Source organism: Rhincodon typus, chromosome 1, assembly GCF_021869965.1.
Source record: "Rhincodon typus isolate 14 chromosome 1, sRhiTyp1.1, whole genome shotgun sequence".
In the NCBI taxonomy this organism is placed as follows: Eukaryota; Metazoa; Chordata; class Chondrichthyes; order Orectolobiformes; family Rhincodontidae; genus Rhincodon; species Rhincodon typus.
Genome location: NC_063332.1, coordinates 49647002 through 49655544, shown reverse-complemented (window position 1 = coordinate 49655544; position 8543 = coordinate 49647002). Strand labels below are relative to the sequence as shown.

Sequence of the window (8543 nt, the reverse complement as noted above, 5' to 3'; positions counted from 1 at the left end):
TCAGGCCTGGAGCAGCAGCTGGCACAGGGAAGCAGGCCTGGAGCAGCGGCTGGCCGGTGAAGCAGGCCTGGAGGAAACTCACCTTGGAGCAGCTGACAGCCGGTGCAGAAAGGATTAGAGACTTGGCACAGATGAGGGATGTTTCTTGGACTGGGGCCTGGCGCGGGCGGTCAGACTATGTCAAAGGCCCTGCAATGAGCTACTGCAATGTAATGTTTAGTTGTAATTTGTTATGTGACTGTAATGTCAATCCTTTATTTTTTATTTCTAACTTATTCTTTAAACACTGCAAAGTAATCCAACTACTTTTCATTTTTATTCTTCTTTTGTGTCTAAGATTTGTACCTAGTTACTTATATCTAAAATGGTGCCAAAAGAGACAACATTATAAAACTTTTTACTGTATCTCTGTACTTGACTACATGTGACAATAAAGGATATTCTATTCTATTGTAAAACAGTGATTTCTTTCCTTATTAAATTGCTATTTTACCTTGCATGTCCGCACAGGAAATAATACTTCTAACACTTTGCTTCAATTCTTGTACAATGATGCAGAGTGTCTTCAGTGTGAAGATGTACACAAAATGTAGCGTCAGACTGACTGTGCTATTTAAAGTACGATGGGCATACACAGGAAATGATACTGAGATGGTTTCTCGAACATGATCTACTTCACAAAAGCTACAGTCTGCAGTTAGACAATGAGTCCATTAGCCTTTTACTGCATGAATGCTTTCGTTGCTTGTGATAATCTGGTATGCTTGCCATCTGTTTAAACAGGCAAGGCTTTACACAACAGTTCATTGCTATATAGCAGCGGAGAAGTCTTACAATAATAAAATGCTCAGTAGATAAATTGCAATGAAAAAAATTCAGGCACTCGTATCGAGGATTCAGCTGTAATGCTTTTATATTGACTTTGTGTCACTGAACAACAGATTATCCTATCCTGACAAGAAAAGATATTAGTTTGCTTATGTTGAATTGGTTGATCTCAGTTGAGGTGGTGATGCATTTTCCTGACCTTGGGCCTAGAAAAATCATCAATACTTTATAACGAGCAAAGAACCAAACTGGCCTAGGTTCTTAGTTCCCACAAAGATACTGTCAGCAGGGACAAAAGCCACAAGATGTTGAAAAGCCAGCTAGTACACTAAACTCTTACCCCTATTTCTTCAAATGTCTCTATTTTCATAAAATATTAAACCGAATAACTTGCATACACTGTCATTTGCAGTTACATGTTATACAAGTTTCCCAAAATATATTGTCGCAAAGAAAATTATTGCTCGTTGATAATAAATTACAAAACTCTAGTTAGTTCCAGTTTTGTCAGACTTAGCACACATTTGCATTCTTAGTCATTAAGTTACGCATGGTTCCTAAGGCACACACATGAACATTTTCATTTGCTGTTCATCTGATAATCAGCTTATTTCTAGGGTAATGTTTACATGTATAAGATTATGAGGAGTATGGGCAGGTTGGATAGGAAGCAGTTGTTCTGTTAGTTGAAGTTTCAAGGACATATAATTTTAAGGTGAAGGGCAGGAGGCATAGAGGAAGGATTTGAGGGAAAACATTTTCACCCAGAGAGAGGTGGGCATCTGGAGTGCACTGCCTGGGAGGAAACCTCACAAACTTTAAAAAGTACTTGGATGGGCACTTGAAATGTTATAACATTGAAGGCAATGGGACACGTTCTGAAAAGTGAGATTAGTGTAGTTAGGTTAGTGCAGACTCAATGAGCCAAAGGGCCTCTTCTGTGCTGTATGACTCCATGCCACTATGTCTCTGTGCTCTTTCTTCAAGGAGTGTCGTTCCTCTGGTGAGTGCGATAGGGTTAGGTAACTGTTGTTGCTGATCAATTTCCATTGCTTGGGAACAGTGAACTTCTGAGACTGATGATGTATTCTGTGCAGCCAGTGAGATGTAGCTTTTTGCTGGAATGATACAGATTCTCTGGTCTTGTGCCCATGTCTGCAAATTGTGACATTGTATCTGGTTGTGCATATTCACCACATGCAATCTGATGACAACTGCTCAACACAGCTCTCAAGCTGCCACGTAGACTGATGAGAGCATTAAATATTTGAACTGTGACAGTCTCATCCATGCTTAGCTCTGGCAATAATGTGACAGTTTTCCCAAAGTGAAATTTTGCTTTCTACATTTTTTCAGCTTGCTTTGTTTTTTTTTGATCTGGGAAGAGTCATGTATCACGATTTTAGTCTTTGAACGAGATCTGTTTCTATGCCTTCAGTTAGATATATTTCTCCGCACAAGGTCTGTGCTGGATTTGCTTGATTTCTTTGTGATCCTTCTGAGATTTCTACTGCCATCTCAGCCTTTTCATTTGATTAAAGATAGCGCAGAGATGATTTTGTGGCGATGAATTATTCAATTCTTTCTGAAGCAGCTGAATTCTTCACTCCTGAATGAAAGATCATTGTCACTGATCACAATGTCTGGAATAACATTATGACAGTGGGTTTTCAGGAATTCTACAATCTCACCAGTGGTCATTGATGTCAGCAAGCCTAACTCCCAGTAGTCACAATAGCAGACAGATCAGTTCCTGTGAAGCTGAAGAGGTTTGCTCCAAATGTCACCCATACTCTGCCTGGGATGTCATGCATCACATTAACTCTTTAGCTTGATTACGTTGGTATTTATCATGAGCACTGCACTGGCTGTTGTGGCCTTTAATTTCCTTGCACAGCTTTGTCCAGAAGGCCACGTTACTTGCCTTCCTCAGACTCAATTCCTTTATGGTTTGCATGGATGCACATCAACACTTCTTTTGTCATCTCCTTAGGGCTCATTAATCCCTTTCCTTGTAGGTGTGTCCTTGGTGCCTTTAGCCATCCTTTCATCACTACATTCTGCAGCACTTGGAGAGTTGCATTTTGTCGCATAGTCAGCTTGATTTGAGTAATGAGTTTGTCTTTCAGTTTGAAAGACACTGCTTTGTTGGTGATTTCCAGAAAATGTTAAGCTTTTGCTTCTCATTGAAACAGAAGGATTTCACATTCTGTCATAGCACCCTCAAAGCTTTTCATAGGGAGGGAAGAAGGCAGAACAGTGGACATTGTTTATATGGATATCAGCAAGGTACTCGACAAGGTTCCGCATAGCAGACTGGTTAGCAAGGTTAGATCACATGGAATTTAGGGAGTGCTAGCCATTTGGATACAAAATTGGCTCGAAGGTAGTAGACAGAGGTTGGTGGTGGAGGGTTCTTTTTCGGACTGGAGACCTGTGACCAGTGGTGTGCCACAATGATCAGTACTGGGTTCACTACTTTTTGTCATTTATTTAAATGATTTGGGTGTGAATATAGGAGGAATGGTTTACTAAGTTTATAGATGACACCAAAATTGGTGGTGTAGTGAACAGTGAAGAAGTTTAAGCCAGAATACAATGGGAGCTTGATGAGATGGGCTAATGGGCTGAGGAGTGGCAGATGAAGTTTAATTTAAATAAATGTAACATGCTGTGTTTTGGTAAGGCGAATCAGGGCAGCATTTGTACATTTGATGGTCGGGCCCTAGGAAATGTTGCTAAACAAAGAGACCTTGGAGTGCAGGTTCATATTTCCTTGAATGTGGAACCACAGGCAGACAGGGTAGTGAAGAAGGCATTTGGTACACTTGCCTTAATTGGTCAAAGCATTGAATGTAGGAGTTGGGATGTCATGTTGCAGCTATTCAGGACATTGGTTCGGCCACTTTTTGGAATACTGGGTTCAATTCTGGTTTCCCTGCTGTAGAAAATATGCTGTAAAACTTGAAACGGTTCAGAAAAGATTTGCGAGGATGTTGCTGGGGTTGGAGGGTATGAACTATAGGGACAGGCTGAATAGGGTGGGGCTAGTTTTTCTGGAGCATTGGAGGTTGAGGACTGACCTTCTGGATGTCTATAAAATCATGAGGGATATGGATAGGGTGAAGAGCCAAGGTCTTTTTCCAAAATTGGAGGGCATAGGTTGAGGTGAGAGGGGAAAGATATAAAAAGGACGTAAGGAGCAACATTTTCATGCAGAGGGTGGTGAATGTATGGAATAAGCTGCCTGAGGAAGTGGTGGAGGGGGTACAATTACAACATTTAAAAGGCATCTGAATGGGTACATAAACTGGAAGAGTTTAGAGGGATATGGGCCGAATGCTGGCAAATGGGACTAGATTAATTTAGGAAATCTGGTCAGCATGGATGAGGTGAACCAAAGGGGCTGTTTCTGTGCTGTACAGATCTATGACTCTATGACTCTATGAGATGTGCGAGGCAAGTTTTTTTACACAGAGGCTATTCGGTGCCTGGAACATGCTGTCAGGGGAGGTGGTAGAAGTAGATATTGATAGCCACACTTAAGAGGCATTTAGGCAGAGACATGAGCAGGCAGACAGGATTAATTTAGAATGGCACCATGGTCAGCACAGGCATGGCGAGCCAAAGGGCCTGTTCCTGCGCTGTACTATTCTATGTCCTAAGCACCTGTACAAAATGGATTCAGCTTCTTGCTGTTAGAGCTCTACTTTCCCCATTCCTGACATGCTTCTTTTTCTCTTTGTGACGTTCTCTGTAGGTTAGTGAAGGATCCTGAGACAGCCAGTCACGTCGAAGATGCCAAAACTCTAACAAAAGGGAAGTAAGAAACTTGTGATTTTATAAATTGTTTTAGCCATAAATGGTGAACTTTGTTGGATTCTAATTCAATACAATGTAGTGAGCAGGTACAGTGATTTATTTCATAATGAATCATAGACTTCATTCATTCCTTAAATATGATATGATTAGGATGCCAGAGACAGTAGTGTGCTGTGGTGTGGGACCTCCAGTGTGATCAAGAGCAAACAGATCTAAATAATTATGACAGTTCAAATAGCCCAGTTTATGAGGTGATGGCTGAACTACAGACACTGCAACACATCAGAGAGTGGGAAAGCTGACACACTGTTTGCCAGATAGCAATTTCTGATTTGGTAACTGGTCAGGGAAAGGAGGGTGTGAGTGCAAGTGAGGCAGGTAAGTGGACCCAAAGGGTAGGAATGCAGCTAAAGTGGGTGCTGGGCACTGGGAGCAGTCCTAGGGAAATTGGGGACTGTATGCTGGGACAGTCTACAACTGAACCATGCTGGAACAAGCTTTCCAGCATCACACAGAATTAGAAAGGCAAGGAGGATTTTGAGAAGAGGCGAGGAAAGAGAGAAGGTTATTAGTATGGGAAATGATAAAAATACATGAAGGGATAAAGAACACAAATCTAGGAGGAAATCAGCAGATAAGGCTGGACGTTACAAAAATACAAAAAGGCCATAACTAAAGACAAAACAAAATAGATGAACTGATAGCCCAAATAGAAATAACCATTAGAGAGAAATAACTGCAGGATGACATACATTGGGACCTGAATAGTGAAGGATAAATATAATTAAGAAAGGACAGGAAGCTGCGAAAAGGTGAACAGGGGGCTTTGTGAATTAACAGTGGCATTCGCAGCATAGGGATAGATAGAGATGAAGTAAGTTCATGAAACCAAGATGCATAGCGGTAAGAAACGATCATGATAGGACTCACTTGTAGGAGTGGTATACAGACCCCCCGAACAGTCTCCACACGGCAGAATGGAACATAAAGGAAAATATAACGGGAGCTTGTCAGAAATAACAATAATCGTGGTGGATTTTAATCTACATTCAGCCTGCAAAAATCAGATGGGCAAAGTTAAACCAAGGTAAGGAATTCATAGAATATTTTTGGGACAGTTTCTGGTACAGCATATCTGGGAGTCAGCAGATTATATTGGACCTGATATTGTGCAATGACATTGAATTAACTAATGACCTCATAGCGATGGTGCCATACGTTAGTGACAATAATATAATTGAACTTTACATTCAAGTTGATGGTTAGAAGAATGGATCCAAGATTATTATTTTAACCTTAGATGTGGTGAGGGCATGAAAACAGAGTTGGACAAAGTGAACTGGCAAATTAGTTTACAGGATAAATCAACAGAGAGGCAGTGGCAGATATTTAAGGGTACATTTCAGAGCACAAAGCATTTTCCAATGAGAAAGAAAAAATTTATTCGGAGGATTTACCTCCCTGTGGTTACTTTAAAAAGTTAAGGATAGTATCAAACTTAAAGAAAAAAACATGCAATTGCATAAAAATAGCAAGCAGGTCAGCAGATTAGGAAGAATATGAAATAGCAAAACATGACTAAAATATTAACAAGGATGGAGAAATTAGAGTGTGAAGTAAATCTTGCGATAAATATTAAAACCATTTCTATAGATAGTTTTTGTAGATAGTTTAAAAGGAAAGTTGAACAACGTGAATATTGGTCCATTAGAAACTGAGTGTGAGGAATTAATAGTGGAAAATAAGGAAATGGTAAATGAATTGAACATGCATTTTGTATTTGTCTTCACTATTGAGGTAAGAACTAACAGCCCAGAAAGAAATGTAAATCAGGGAGTATATGACAATCAAGACGGTCTCTTGAATTGTGGAGCAACCATGAAAGGCCAAGTGGCCTATTTCTGCTTCTAATTCATACTTCAGTATACCATTCGGTGGTGATTATTCTGCTAATTTTACTGCAAATATTTCTTTCTTTCTTCTAACACTTTCTTCTTGTTAGCCTGGAATGTCTGTCAGCATAATGCAAAACCTCATCTGTTCTTCCATTAAATCTAGCTGATAATTGACGATCTCAGATCTTTTGCACATGACACTATCTTCCTTAAGAGTAACTTCTCTCTCAGCAGATGTGCTCTCATGGCAAGATCTCTAATGCCTAAAAAATCTACATCTGATAAAATCACCTTTCAGTTGTCCAAACTCAGAAGTTTCAGTAAGACCTATCAGTGAGGTTACATACCAATCAATGGTTTCCTCATACATTGAGGTCTGATGTTGAATACATACTTATCCTAAGGAACATCAAATGGATTTCAATGCTTGTGTTCAAAGCTCTCAAAATTTCTGCGGTCTGGCTTTTCTGCTGCTCAGTGAGATTGAGATTTCAATGCAGCTTGCAGCACTATTTCCCCAGCACTGGCAGCAGGGTTGGCACTCTTATTTGTTCATGTTTTTGAATTAATTCTGCAGCTTTACATAGCCTTGCCATTGAAAAATGGGAAAAAAATGTCCAATTCTGTCTTATATCTCCTTTCACTTCCACAGGACCAGAGGCTGGAATTTGCACAACCATTTTGAATTATACAATATTTTAAAGTTGCATTTTTGTTTGAATTATTCCTTGTTATTCCTTTCATAGCTGGCTCTTTTATAGCTCTGAATACCCACACATTTTCAGCTGGACATTTCACAGCAGCTGTCTCACTCTTACCACTCTAAAATCTCACACAGTTTCATTTGCACCAATCCTAACACCATGTTTTAAGTAATCTGTATTTTACAGTTGCCACTGACTGCTCTCAAAGGCACTTACACGGTGAGTGAGGCCACATGACTATTGCAAGGCAGGCAGCACTTGACGCAGAATTACATTTCTCCAAGCAGGCAACATCTACAGGCAGCACGGTTAGCACTGCCACCTCACAGTGCCAGGACCTGGGGTTTGATTCCACCCACACATCTCTGTGTGGAGTTTGCATAGTCTGCCTGAGGCTGCTTCGGTTTCCTTTGGGCGCTCTGATTTCCTCCCATAGTCCAAAGATGTACAAGTTAGGTAGATTGGCCATGCTAAATTGTCCTGTAGTGTCCAGGGACATGCAGATTAGTTGGATTAGCCGTGGGAAATGTTGGGTTATTGGGATAAGATGGGGGTGCTGGGTCTGGATGGGATGGTCTTTGGAGGATTGGTGTGGAATAAATGGCCTGCTTCCACACTGTAACGTTTCTAAGATGATGGTAAGTGAAGAGACAATAGTAAGTAATTGATTCATAGGACTTTGACTCCAAAATGCTACCCATTATATAAAGCAAAATTTAAATGTTTTGCTTCATAACATATCATCTTGTTTGTTTCTTTTATCTGCTTAAAAATGCTTAAAAACCAGGTTAACTCACCATAATTATAGACTTACTCGTTCTAATGTATAGTATTCTCTAAATAGATATTACGCACACGTCAAGTATCCAAGGGAGGGCGAAACCATTTAGCTCAACTACAATCACCTTGTGAGTTTGGAACAAAAACAGAAGTTGCTGGAAAAGCTCAGCAGGTCTGGCAGCATCTGTGAAGAAAAAAAATCAGAGTTAACATTTCAGGTCCGGTGACCCTTCCTCAGAACTGCTGAGCTTTTCCAACAACTTCTGTTTTTGTTCCTGATTTACAGCATCCACAGTTCTTTTGGTTTTTATTCACCTTGTAAGTTTATCCGAATAGAGTTGACAAATTTTTTTTTGTAGGAGAATTTAGAAGCTCCTGATTCAAATTTTCTTTGTACTGGTCAAATTTTGAGTATATCAATGAAATATTTTGACGGCCCTTTTGAGTCTGACCTGGGATGAGGTGTAACATATGCCAGTTCACATGACCTTGTAGCACTTTGCAGGATCCACCG

General features: G+C 40.1%; 1 long non-coding RNA gene across 1 annotated transcript in view; it reads left to right on the top strand.

Annotated features, from left to right (window-relative positions):
• Positions 1 to 4646, top strand: part of LOC125483494 — a 30421-nt gene extending 25775 nt beyond the window's left edge. The window contains exon 3 of the long non-coding RNA XR_007262478.1: positions 4589 to 4646. This is a non-coding gene — a long non-coding RNA (uncharacterized LOC125483494). The remainder of the gene's footprint in view (positions 1 to 4588) is intronic.
• The last annotated feature ends 3897 nt before the right edge of the window (positions 4647 to 8543 follow it).